The sequence below is a fragment of the Schistocerca nitens genome, chromosome 1 (assembly GCF_023898315.1).
Source record: "Schistocerca nitens isolate TAMUIC-IGC-003100 chromosome 1, iqSchNite1.1, whole genome shotgun sequence".
Classification (NCBI taxonomy): domain Eukaryota; kingdom Metazoa; phylum Arthropoda; class Insecta; order Orthoptera; family Acrididae; genus Schistocerca; species Schistocerca nitens.
The window spans coordinates 948,241,533-948,256,307 of NC_064614.1; the positions used below are offsets into that span (position 1 = coordinate 948,241,533).

Consider the following 14,775-nt stretch of genomic DNA (forward strand, 5'->3'; position numbering starts at 1 on the left):
AATATGAAAGCGTAAAGGTGAAATAAAGGATAATACTCACGACAGAGATTACTGCTTGAAACATCCTGCATGATTTAATAAGAGTGAAAACCTAAGTGCATTGTATCTAGTAGAGGTGGGAGGGGGATGGTGAAAAATAGACAGATCAGAAAATGACGTAGAAAACTAAAACAATGTGAAGAATGGAATAGTTACTGTGAAGAAATGCTGAGACCAAAGAAATTAACATAAAGTAAGGCCAGACGAGAAACAAGGGCATGTTGTAGCAACAGTTTCCACATGCGGAGCTCTGAGAAACTGGTGTCTGGGGGAAGAATCCAGATTGTCTGTTTGTGAAACAGGCACTAAGATCATGACTGTCATGTTGTAGTGCATCATCTGCAACAGGATATTGTGTGTTGTCAGTATTGACCCTCGTCTATGGCCGTTCATCCTGACATAACTGGGTGGTAGTCATGCCGACATGTAAAAGGCTGAGCAGTGCTTGTATAACAGCTGGTATATGACACGTGTTGTTTCTCAGGTGGCTCTCCCTCTGATAGTAAATGTTTCGCCAGTTAAAGGGCTGGTATAGGTGGTGGTAGAAGGTTGCATAGGGCAAGTTTTGCAGTGGGCACAGTCACAGGGGTAGGAGCCATAGGGTAGGGAAATGGGTGCAGAAAGAGCATAGGGCTGACAAAAATATTGTGGAGATTGGGAGAGTGACAAAAAGCTATTCTAAGTATGATGGGCAAAATCTCAGACAGAATGGACCTCATTTCAGGGCATGATTTTAGGAAGTCAAGGCTTGTCGAAGTAGCTGATTAATACATTCAAGACCAGGATAATACTGGGTGACAATTGGTGTAATCCTAAGTTGTTTAGTTGTTTTTTGGAGGGATCAGCAATACCTCACCAAAGGTACACACTTCTGTCCACATTAAACCTGCTAACAAACAACAGTACTTACATTTTGACAGTTTCCATGCTTTCCATGTGAAATGTTCCCTCCCACTCAGACTTGGTATTTGATGAAAACGTATTTATCGAGATGCAGTCTCTTTACAGTAATACACCACCATTCCCACCTCAGCCTTCACTTGGCATAATTACCCCACCAGCCTAGTTCAAAAGCAGATTTCCCTGGCCATTACATCCAATCCTGGTACTGCTGATCCCTCCAAAAAACAACTTAGGACTACACCACTTGTCACCCAATATTACTCTCTCCTTGAATGTATTAACCAGTTATTTCAACAAGGCAATGACTTCCTAAAATCATGCCCTGAAATGAGGTCCATTTTACTATGATTTTGCCAACCCCACCCAGAATAGCTTTTTGTCACCCTAGCAATCTCCACAATATCCTTGGCAGACCCTACACTCCTTCTGGAACCATCTCCCTACCATATAGCTCCTATCCCTGTGACCACTGCTGCTGCACGACCTCCCCAGTGCACCCTCCAACCACAATCTATACTAGCCCTGTAACTGACAAAACACATACTATCAAAGGAAGAACCACCTGTAAAATGAAATGTGTCATATATACCAGCTATTACACAAACATCGTTCAGCCTTTTACATACTGGCATGACTACCACCCAGTTATCAGTCAGGATGAATGGCCATAGACAGCAGGTCTATACTGATAACACACAGTATCCTGTTGCAGATCATGCACTACAACATGACAGTTGTGACCTTTGTGACTGTGTGAATGAATTGTGGTGTCACCGCCAGACACCACACTTGCTAGGTGGTAGCCTTTAAATCGGCCGTGGTCCAGTAGTATACATCGGACCGGCGTGTCGCCACTATCAGTGATTGCAGACCGAGCGCCGCCACACGGCAGGTCTAGAGAGACAGCCTAGCACTCGCCCCAGTTGTACAACCGACTTTGCTAGCGATGGTTCACTGACAAAATACGCTCTCATTTGCTGAGACGATAGTTTAGCATAGCCTTCAGCTACGTCATTTGCTACGACCTAGCAAGGCGCCATATTCAGTTACTATTGATATTGTGAATCATGTACCGTCAAGAGCGACGTTCCTCATTAATGGATTAAAGTTAAGTATTCCACCAGCTACGTCTGTTTTTCTAAATTATAATTTCCTTGTCCTGTTCCAGACCTCACGCCAGCCTGCGTGAGCTAAAACGCGTGCCTTTTGGCCTCCTCTAGTAACACGGTGTTGGCTCTCCTGCCAACCACAACACTGGCGATGAGGCAAAACCGTGTTCTTCTCTAAACTGCCCTGATTTGCTTGTGTAATGGCTTCGCCACAATCTCCAGATATACTGTCCGAATTTTATTGCTTACAGAATCAGCAGACGCAGGCATTACTGGATGCCCTTGGACAGCTTGTCCAGGGTCAACGTGCAATGCAAAACGATGCGGCAGCCGCCGCTCCACTGCTAACGCAGCCACAACACGCTGTTGCACCAACTTTTCAACCTTGCAGTGGAAAGCTGGACGGAGTGGTCACGCCAATTTGGATTCCATCTCGCCGCCTACAGAATTCAAGGTAATGAGCGGCAGCCTTATCTCTTATCATCGGTCGGTGTACAAACGTACCATGTGATAGTCAAATTATTACCCCGACGCGACGTAGCAACTCTGTCCTACAAAGAAATTTTGTCTGTATTAGATGCATATTTCAAAGAATCAGTCAATGTAGTTGCAAAAAGGTATACCTTCTTTCGTACAAAACATACGGCACGTCAGACTAATCGGGAGTGGGTTGCAACCTTGCAAGGCCTTACTAGGGATTGTGCTTTTGAGTGTCAATGTGGACTCCCTTATTCAGATACTATGGTATGTGATGCAATTGCACAGAACGTTTCTGATGTTCGTATGAGGGAACAAATTTTGAAACAAGTCAATCCCTCCCTTCAATAAGTGATGGACATATTGGATCGGCAGGACACACTTGACTTTGCTCAGGAATCATTTGAAACTTCGCCACCCGTGTGTCAGGTTAACTGGTCCGCCGGGCGAGCTGCACGGAACATTAAACAGTCCTCGCGCCCGGCTACGCAGCTGCCGCCAGGCTCTCAGCCACGTGTGCCGCGCCGGCAAGCAAATGTAGTGCTCAAATCCTGCCCGCGGTGCGCTACTAGACATTCGCGTGAGAATTGCCCGTCACGCCAAGCTATTTGCTTTTATTGTAATAAAAAAGGACATGTTCAGAGTCTTTGCCAGTAAAAGCTCAGATCGGAAACTCACAACCATTCCAGGCCCTTTGCTTCACGCCGGATTCGAACCAAGGATACTCAGGCTCGTGAAACTTCGCCCATGGAAATTCATGAGGTTCATTCCACTCCGCTCAGTGCCACTCTCTCTAACAGTGACTGTGTTGGTCCCACAATAGTCGACATCGCCGGAAATCCCGTCAAGTCGCAAGTGATTATGTACCAGTGTCAGTTCATGTTGCACGAGACAGTCGCTCTTGTCGTCAGCAGGACAATAAACTTTTTGTGGACTTGGACATTAACGGCAAAGTGATACCATTCCAGCTCGATACCGGGGCTGCAGTTTCACTGATCAATCAAAACACTTACAAACTGCTGGGCACACCTCTGTTGCGTGCCGCAAATGTTAACTAGTTATTCAGGTCAAGATATCCCTGTGCTATGACAGTGCAACCTTCTTGCAACATACAAAGGACAAACAAAACTTGTGTCATGTTATGTCCTTCGTTCTTCTACTGCAGTGAACTTGTTTGGTTTTGATTTATTTCAGTTGTTTAACTTGTCTATAGTAAATCAGGCCCTGTCAGTGAACCAGACTGTGCCTTCTAACAGTGTTTCTCGTCTATGTGAAGAATTTGCAGACATTTTTGCACCGGGCCTTGGTTGCGCTACGAACTATAAAGCACATTTGGAACTGAAAGTAAACGCGCAACCAAAATTTTTCAGAGCGCGCAATGTTACCCACGCATTGCGTGATGAGCTCGCAAAAACATTACACAATTTGGAATCACAAGGTGTAATTGAACGTGTGCAGGCTTCTCTCTTGGCATCACCCTTAGTAATTTTGCCAAAACCTTCCGGAAAATTGAGACTTTGTGTGGACTTCAAGCCAACAGTGAATCCACAACTAGTGACTGCAACTTTTCCTTTACCCCGCCCAGAAGATATTTTTGACAAACTGTGCCCGGGTAAATATTTTTGAAGTTGGACCTAGCAGATGCGTACTTGCAAATACCGGTGGACGAAGAATCCCAGCGCGTTTTGGTGGTTAACACGCATCTTGGGTTGTATCAACTCAAACGACTGCCATTCGGGTGTGCATCCGCCCCTGCATTGTTTCAGCAATATCTACAAACTGTTTGTGCGTTGGTCCCTACTGCAGCAAACTATCTGGACGATATTGTGATCTCCAGAAAGACGGAAGAAGAACATTTAGCCAATCTCAGAACATTATTTCAGGTCTTGCGACAAAATGGTCTTCGCTTGTGGAAGGACAAATGTGTGTTTTTTGCTCGTGACTTGCCATACCTGGGTTATGTACTCAATGCCCAAGGCATACATCCCAGTCCCGAGCACCTCCGTGCCATACAAGACTTGCCTTCACCGCAGAATTTGAAGCAGCTACAGAGTGTGCTGGGAAAAATTTACTATTATCACCAATATGTTCCACACGCCTCTTCCATTTCAGCTCCGCTTCATCGCTTACGCCGTAAAGGTGTTCCGTTCATCTGGACGACGGAATGCGAACGAGCTTTTCGCCAGTTGAAATCGGCGTTGCTTTCCAATACTTGCCTTATGCCATTCAATCCCCAGAAGCCCCTTTTGTTGATAGTGGACGCATCGGATTTCGGGATCGGTGTTGTGCTTGCGCACAAAGATGGATCGTACGATCGCCCTATTGCCTTTGCATCCAAATTGCTCTCGTCTGCGCAAAGAAATTATTCACAGATCGAGAAAGAAGCATTGGCACTAGTATTTCGTGTTACAAAGTTTCATGACTTCTTGTATGGTTGTCATTTTACCATAATCACAGACCAAAAACCTTTGACATCACTTTTTCATCTGAACAAGCCTGTACCTCCACGTACAGCGCAGAAATTCATTTGCTGGTCTATTTTCCTCTCGCAGTACCGCTACGATATCTTGTATCAGTCCACTGCTAAGCACAGAAATGCCGATGCGTTGTCCCATTTGCCTGTTGCTGAGGATAGAGCATTCGATTCCTCCGAACTTGCTTGCATGTTCATTGATGCGGAAACCGATGACGTAGTCGAATCGTTTCCGATTGATTTTCGTCGTGTAGCTACGGCCACAGCTGCCGACCCTGTCCTTGCTAACGTTCTGCGTTTTGTTGCTACGCAATGGCCCTTGTCAAAGTCACGGATCGGGGACATGTTGGTTCGCCGATTTTTTGCTCACAAGGAGAGACTTTTCGTTCGACGTGGTGTTTTGCTGTTGCGTTCTGATAATGATCAGTCCAGGGTCGTGGTCCCACGTTTGTTATAGTCCTCTGTCTTATGGCTTCTCCACCAAGGACATTGGGGTATAGTGAGAACAAAACAACTTGCTCGTCAGCACTGTACTTGGTTTGGAATCGATGCCGCGGTTACGAAAATGTGCTCTTCTTGCATGGTGTGTGCCGAACAACAATCAGCACCACCGCGGAAATTCTTTGCATGGCCAAAAGCCACTTCCCCTTGGCAACGCTTACACATCGATTTTGCTGGTCCATTCTGGAATGCTCGATGGTTGGTTGTGGTAGATTCATTCAGTAATTTTCCTTTTGTTGTCCGGATGTCTTCCACAACGTCATCGGCCAGCATCCAAGCCTTATCTGCTATCTTTTGCATTGAAGGTCTTCCACAGACTAATGTTCCCGACAATGGCCCACAATTCATGTCCGCAGAATTTCAGTAATTCTGTAAGGCCAATGGTATTCAACATCTGACGTCCGCGCCGTTTTTGCCACAGTCAAATGGTGCCGCTGAACGATTGGTCAGGACTTTCAAGTCACAGATGTTGAAGTTGAAAGAGTGGCATTCTCGGGAGGACGCGTTATTGCTCTTTTTGTCCTCGTATCGCTCTCAGCCCCGAGATGCTCGCTCACCGGCTGAGTTGCTCCACGGTCATCATCATCGAACCTTGATGTCTTTGCTACATCCGCCGCATCAGGTTCCTGTGCATCAGCAGACACCTGCTTTTGCTCCAGGCGACGTTATCTACTATCGCCACTATCGGGGTTCACGGCGTTGGCTCGAAGGGCGCATTCTTCGCTGCCTCGGCCGCGCTATGTATCTGGTTTTGGGGCCCTCTGGTGAGGTGCGTCGGCATCTCAATCAGCTGCGCCTCTGTCGTCGCACGGGATCTGCCGCTCCCCGTCTGCTTTCAGCGACGGTGCCATCCGGTCAGCGCCCTGGGGACCCATCTACTGGCTCACCTCAGCCCCATGTGTTACCGACGCTGCCTTCCATTTTGCCCCATGGCGACGCGCCGCTGCCGTCTGTTCTCCCGCCAGCGACGCCCGCAGTGGATGCTTCACTGCAGCCGCCAGGCGCCTCCCTGGGTCACGCACCGCCGATCGCTTCCCGGGACCAGTTGTCCTCCGACATGGAACTCTTTCCGTTCCGGACCATGTGTCGCCTTCGCCCGTCAGGTGCCCCGGCCCGATGGAGGTCGACGCTTTGGCCACTCCTGTCTCTCTACGGGTGCATACATCGCATGTTGGCGTGCACCCTGGAGCAGGTTTTCAGGTGTTTCCTAGCTCCCCGCAGTCCGAATGGTAGGGTGCGGGTGGCACAGCCTTGCCTGTTGTTAGGCTCCCCACCTCGTTGCATACGTCAACATGGGGTCCTCCCCACGCCGGGCGGAAGCCTTATAACACAACCGTACGCCGATTTGCGGGGGGAGGAATGTGGTGTCACCGCCAGACACCACACTTGCTAGGTGGTAGCCTTTAAATCAGCCGTGGTCCGGTAGTAGACATCGGACCGGCGTGTCGCCACTTTCAGTGATTGCAGACCGAGCGCCGCCACATGGCAGGTCTAGAGAGACTTCCTAGCACTCGCCCCAGTTGTACAACCGACTTTGCTAGCGATGGTTCACTGACAAAATACGCTCTCATTTGCCGAGACGATAGTTTAGCATAGCCTTCAGCTACGTCATTTGCTACGACCTAGCAAGGTGCCATATTCAGTTACTATTGATATTGTGAATCATTTACCGCCAAGAGCGACGTTCATCATTAATGGATTAAAGTTAAGTATTCCACCAGCTACATCCGTTTTTCTAAATTCTAATTTCCTTGTCCTGTTCCAGACCTCATACCAGCCTGCGTGAGCTAAAACGCGTGCCTTTCGGCCTCCTCTAGTAACATGGGGTTGGCTCTCCTGCCAACCACAACATGAATGGTGTGTGTTTCCCTTTTTCTGATGAAGGCTATGGCCAAAAGCTCAAGTGTAAGTGCCTTTTATATTTGTCTGTCTGCAACTTAGCATGTCACCTTTACAGCAAATAGCAATCTATCTTTTCCTATATTTTTGATATTCTTACGTGGAGTTTCCATGGTTTGCTTTAGTGTAACTATTAAATTTTCTGAGGGCAATTGGTGCTGGGAAACTGTGCTTTGCATGTGCAGTTAGTTGGGGATGCACAGTGAACCCATACAGTGAATGACAGCCAAATAGAAACTATGGCTGAGTTGAGGTTATCATTTGTGGAATTCAAGGCTGTATTTATGTTATACTGGAAGTATGACAAAAATCATGAAGTACAAAGGCAGTGACAGAAAAGTTTGGAAAACAGCCACCTGCATGATGAACGATTGCCTGTATACAAGATAAGTTTGAACTGACAGAGCTGTTGGAAATATGGAGTAGACAGGATCCAGTTGATCACAAACCAACACATGTCTGAAAATCAACAGCATGTACAAACTTTAAAAAATGTGTGCCATTGTACTGTCTATAACAATATTTATTTGCAACCAGTTTTGGTTTTTAACCATCTTCATGGCAGGAATAACATGACAGATATGTTATGTGTCATATATGTCTTGAGATAAAGTTAACAAGAAATACATGGACTGCCACTAAGATCAAAATACATCAGATTAATCAATTTTAACAAATGTGACCAAACGAAATTAACAAGAGGACTGTGTGGAACACTCAATATTATCAGTGTGAACATTTGGATCATGTATGAAGACACTGACAACCAGAACATAAGAGGTGTGAGAAAGTGGGACAATGAGAGTGGGATTGTAGAAGTAAAGAACATAGTGGAACAGGATGGAGTGCAAATAATCGACAATTTAAACAACAACAAGAGGTCCACCCCTGCCGAGCTGTGCTTCCAGGAAAATTTAATGTTACATAAATAATGTATGTACAGGTGGAATGTTGCTTGAGTGGCATGGTAGGTGATAGAGGACATAGATTTTAGTTAGACACATGTGTTCATGTGCCTGTGGCAAGTCTGGATGACATAGGAAAGAGGGACTTAAACTGTCCACAGCAAAGCTTATGTGAGGTGGCAGAGAACAATGTACAATCGCTAGGTACATCACAGTTCCGGGAAAATATCAAAGATTTGCTCCATATAGGTGAAGGGTACTGCACAATCTATGGTTAAATCTCGTGTACAAGCATGATGCTAAAACTGACATTGGGCAACACTTGGTGGAACTCAGGGGAACATTTCCCCAAATGGAACAAACTGTTGCCAATGACATACCACCTCATGGTTTCTCTCTTTATGAAAGATAAACCAAAGGGTGCAAGATGATTAAGAATCAATTCAGATGCTAAAGTGCTGCAAGATATAGGGAAATTACATTGGGTGAATGTGGGCACAGAATTACCTGTAAATGTCTAATGTGTGGTGGAACCCTGGAAGAAAAACATGAGCTAGATAAGGACAGTGTTCTGTGCACAGAGGTATTGTACACATACAGGAAATAGATGGTGAGTGAGATGTGCCCACTGGTGTTGACAATTTTGGGACTGTAGATGTGAGTTTGTCTACAGGATTACTGGTCACCAGTTCAGATGTTGTAGATGAAGATGATCTAGACAGGATGTGTTTGGAACCTAGCAATGAGCAAGCCACCAGTGTAACTGCATCAGTGACACAACACGGGATCCTATCTGGGGATTAATCACTTATGTACCTTAAGCCATATAGAATGCCTCATCATGTACACCCAGTACTGGAGGAATTCATTAACTGACAATTTTGTGAGGGCATGACTGAGGAAAGTACCAGTCAGTGGCATGCACCTGTGGTGACAGTACCGAAGAAAAGTTCCGACAGTACAAAGAAGTATCAATTCTGCTGTGATTACAGATAACTCAACAGTCATATGATTAGAGACATATATGAATACTGAATATAACAGAAACACCTGATAATTTGGGAAAATATAGGTACTTTTCCACAACATATCTAAGCAGGGGATATCATCAATTGGAATTAGTATCAGAGAACCAACAAAAAACTACAGCTATAGTTTCTTGGGGTCATTACCAGTATCAATTAATGCTGATAGGTTTTTAAAATGTACCAGCAACATTTCAACAGTTATTGGTCAGAGCTTTGTGTGAATTGCAGAGAAACATTGTATGACATACCTAAATGAAATTATTGTGTTTGAAAAAAAAAATGATGGAGCATATACAGTAGTTGGGGAAAGTTTTTAAGAAACTGAATGCAGCAAACCTAACTCTTAGCAGAGAGAAACGTCATTCTTGGGACATGTAACTAGCGAAGATGAAGAGAGGACAGCTCCAAGATTAGTGAATGCTGTAAGGAGTTTCCCCACACCTCAGACAAGCAAAGAATTACAATTGTTTTTGGGGTTAGCACATTATTATAGGTAACAGGTAACGGAAATTGCATATATAGCATGACCTCTCACATACTTGTTAAAGAAAAGCATGAATTTCCATTGGATATTGGAGTGCAACAGCATGTTTGAAAAATTAAAAGAATTATTAACAACTAGTGCTATATTGGTCTTTCCAGATTATGAAAAAGAACTCATTTTATCATGTGGGCACCCCAATTATGTGATAGGCTGTGTTTCAAGCCAAGAAATACAGGTGAGGAACATATGGTTGGTTGCACATCACAGCAACTGAATGAAGCAGAAGGGAACTATTTCATCATTGAAAACGAGAATAGAATAGAATAGAATATTTTTATTAGCCTTACAGTATTTTTCAAATAATTGGTTTCGTCAAAGTTTACAGAGGGTTTCAGTTTCAGTACGATATTCAAACAGTTACAGAAAGGGGAGAAAAAGAACTAAAGACCTTTTCTTCAGCATTATGTAAAACAATGTTTTATACAATAATTAAATACACACCTAAGAAAAGAATCACAGTAAATAACTGGCTTACATAATATCAAAACATTTTCTTCATAACTTAGGTAAAACATATATTTTTATGATTAGTTTCTAAGAATTCTTCATTTGTATAGAATTCGTTGTTTTTTAGCCAGGTTTTCAATGTATTCTTATATTTATTTAGTGGTACCGTACGAGCTGAGCCTGGTAACTCATTGAAAAATTTTATGCTTCAGTACTTATAGTTATTATGGACTACAGCAAGTCTTGTGGAAGGCAAGCCCAGCAGGTGACTGTTTCTTGTACTGTGTGCATGCACATCACATCTCATGTTCAATTTTTTCAGATTTTCTCTGGCATATATTAAACAATTATATATGTACATGCTTGGCATTGTCATTACACCAAGAGATTTAAAATAATTTCTGCAGGACTCTCTGGGTGCTAACCTTTCCATGCACCTGATTGCTTTCTTCTGCCATCTGAAAATACATTCAGCACCTGGGGAATTACCCCAAAGCAATATTCCATATTGCAGTTGGGAATGAAAAAAAGTATAGTATGAGTGGAGTAGCAATTGCTTGCTCACACTGTTTCTTAATTTATACAATAAGAATAGTACTTGTGCTAGTTTACTACATAGAGAATTGGTATGTCCTTCCCACGAGAGCTTTTGGTCTATGATTAGACCAAGTAATTTCACTGTTTTGTTGTCATTTTTAGTTACTTTGAGATTAAATATTATTTCTTCTGTTTTTGTTTGATTTATGCACAGCTGGTTAGCCTGACACCAGTAATTAGCCATTTGCATAATTTCTCTATTTTTGTCCTGTACACTCTGTAAGTTCTCTCCTGTACTTATTAATGTCATATCATCAGCACATAGTATGTTCTTACACGGTATGTAATTCGAGAAGTCATTAACATAGACAATGAACAGAAAAGGTCCAAGAACAGAGCCTTGGGGTATTCCTCTTTCTATAGGGAGTATTTCTGACCTCTGCTTATTTGCAGATACAAGTTGTAACCTATTGCTTAGATAAGATTTGAATAGATGGAGTGTATCATCTTCAATGCCATAGTACACTCCTGGAAATTGAAATAAGAACACCGTGAATTCATTGTCCCAGGAAGGGGAAACTTTATTGACACATTCCTGGGGTCAGATACATCACAGGATCACACTGACAGAACCACAGGCACATAGACACAGGCAACAGAGCATGCACAATGTCGGCACTAGTACAGTGTATATCCACCTTTCGCAGCAATGCAGGCTGCTATTCTCCCATGGAGACGATCGTAGAGATGCTGGATGTAGTCCTGTGGAACGGCTTGCCATGCCATTTCCACCTGGCGCCTCAGTTGGACCAGCGTTCGTGCTGGACGTGCAGACCGCGTGAGACGACGCTTCATCCAGTCCCAAACATGCTCAATGGGGGACAGATCCGGAGATCTTGCTGGCCAGGGTAGTTGACTTACACCTTCTAGAGCACGTTGGGTGGCACGGGATACATGCGGACGTGCATTGTCCTGTTGGAACAGCAAGTTCCCTTGCCGGTCTAGGAATGGTAGAACGATGGGTTCGATGACGGTTTGGATGTACCGTGCACTATTCAGTGTCCCCTCGACGATCACCAGTGGTGTACGGCCAGTGTAGGAGATCGCTCCCCACACCATGATGCCGGGTGTTGGCCCTGTGTGCCTCGGTCGTATGCAGTCCTGATTGTGGCGCTCACCTACACGGCGCCAAACACGCATACGACCATCATTGGCACCAAGGCAGAAGCGACTCTCATCGCTGAAGACGACACGTCTCCATTCGTCCCTCCATTCACGCCTGTCGCGACACCACTGGAGGCGGGCTTCACGATGTTGGGGCATGAGCGGAAGACGGCCTAACGGTGTGCGGGACCGTAGCCCAGCTTCATGGAGACGGTTGCGAATGGTCCTCGCCGATACCCCAGGAGCAACAGTGTCCCTAATTTGCTGGGAAGTGGCGGTGCGGTCCCCTACGGCACTGCGTAGGATCCTACGGTCTTGGCGTGCATCCGTGCGTCACTGCGGTCCGGTCCCAGGTCGACGGGCACGTGCACCTTCCGCCAACCACTGGCGACAACATCGATGTACTGTGGAGACCTCACGCCCCACGTGTTGAGCAATTCGGCGGTACGTCCACCCGGCCTCCCGCATGCCCACTATACGCCCTCGCTCAAAGTCTGTCAACTGCACATACGGTTCACATCCACGCTGTCGCGGCATGCTACCAGTGTTAAAGACTGCGATGGAGCTCCGTATGCCACGGCAAACTGGCTGACACTGACGGCGGCGGTGCACAAATGCTGCGCAGCTAGCGCCATTCGACGGCCAACACCGCGGTTCCTGGTGTGTCCACTGTGCCGTGCGTGTAATCATTGCTTGTACAGCCCTCTCGCAGTGTCCGGAGCAAGTATGGTGGGTCTGACACACCAGTGTCAATGTGTTCTTTTTTCCATTTCCAGGAGTGTATTTTAACTTTTTGATGAGTATGTCATGTGACACTGAGTCAAATGCTTTACTTAGGTCAGTAAGTGTTCCAGACATTGATACCCTTTTTTCATACCCTTCATAAACATTGCTCACCAAAGCTTCTACTGCTTTTACAGTTGATAGGTGTGACCTGAAGCCAAACTGTTGTTCATTTAAAATTTTGTTGGTTTCAAAATACCTGTATATCTGCTTATGCACACAATTTTCTACTAACTTGGATATGATTGGTACTATTGAAATGGGTCTGTAGTTATTTGGGAGGTTTCTTTCACCTTTTTTATACACAGGCAATGTAACTGTGAGCTTAAGACAGTCAGGGAATATACCTTCATCAAGTACTCTGTTTGATAGTGAGAGAAGTGGCATTTTAATTTCTTTTGCTATACATTTTATGATGAAATTACTGAGTCCATAATAGTCTTCTGTTTTGGAATTACTTAATTTGTTTATTGACTTATGACTATCATTTAATGTGATTCGGGTCCAAGTGAACTTCTCACTTCTTGTCTGTTTTGCACAAGTGAGCAATGCTTCTGCTTCAGAGGCAGAATTAATGGGTAGGGTGGTGACGATATTTACAAAATATTCATTGAGAATATTGCAGTCAATAGGGATACTCCTTTCTTTATTGGTATAGTTAATTTCCCTTTTAATGACAGTCAAGGCAGCTTTACATTTATTTTTAGAATTTAAAATATATTCATCATTCGCACAGCACTTAGCATTTTTTATTTCTAATCTGTAAAGGTTTCTCATTTTAGTGTAATTTTCCTTGTCCCTATCACTGTTATGAGATTTGTCTTTCATAATCATCAGTAGTATTCTGAGTTTGTTAAGTTGTGGGGTGTACCACTTGTTAGTATTTTGTTGCTTATGAGTAATATTACTCTGGTACCTTTTGGTTACCAAGGGGCATGTCATTTCTACTATATGCTTGATCTCTGTCAGGAAAATGGAAAAACATTTATTAATCGTTTTCTTGTTATCCATTACATGAGTCCAATCCATTTCTTTTAACTGGTTTATCATTTTGTTTACATTGGATTCACCTAGAATTCTATATGTCACTTCTTTCTCTGTAGAACTGAAGGCTGACTTTTCTATTTGAAGTCATAGCCCTGTGTGATCTGATATTCCTAATTCTATTTCTGTGAGTCTGTGTTTTAGGGCTTCGTGCCTCAATCTGTACAAAAGGAACTATTATATGATTACTTTGTTATCTGTCTGTATGTCAGTCTGACTATTTAGAACCCATTTTGTCAGGAATGGGTAGATGTATTAAGTTCAAATTTATGCCATACATTAAGGTCTGTCCGTGGTTGTCTGGCAATGAAAAAATTTAAGCTACTAAGTAAATACAATGAAAAGATTGATGCATTTATGGCACAGATTTTGATACTAGCAAACCACTCATCAAAACCTGTAGGGCGCTTCCCATTGACGTAGATTCATGAAATTTGCCAAAAACCAAGGTTGCAGGTTAGAAGTAAAGTAATAAACTCTGAATATTGTTAAATTATAATTATATCATCTAAAAATATCTCTTTGCCATTAGAACATACATTGCATTCATGATCTGTCAAAAGCATAATAGATGAACATTACTGCATGCAAACATAAAATAAAAGTTAGAGTCAAGTTTTATTAAATCTTATATGTCTACATGTATAACTGAAGCCCCCTGCTTGCTTCTTTCTGTAAGTACAGGCTAGTCTGAGGAATTATTTCAAGATTTTGATAAGTTCTTGGAAATCCTGAGACAGACATATTGCCAATATCAATGTCGATAACAGGCAAAAATCATTGAGATCCTTGATTCCCAGAATGGATGAACTACAAGTTTGCACAGAACCCCCAGTGCGCGAGTCCTATGCACAATTGGCTAATTTTTTCTGCCTCAATCTTATCAGTTATGATTTTCAGCTATTTCTTATTTCTTTTTTCT

At 43.8% G+C, this 14,775-nt stretch overlaps 1 protein-coding gene across 3 annotated transcripts in view; it reads right to left on the reverse strand.

Moving 5' to 3' along the window:
* LOC126194409 (myoneurin-like) overlaps window positions 1-14,775 on the reverse strand; it is a 128,455-nt gene that overhangs the window by 44,253 nt on the left and 69,427 nt on the right. The gene's annotated exons all lie outside the window — the stretch shown is intronic.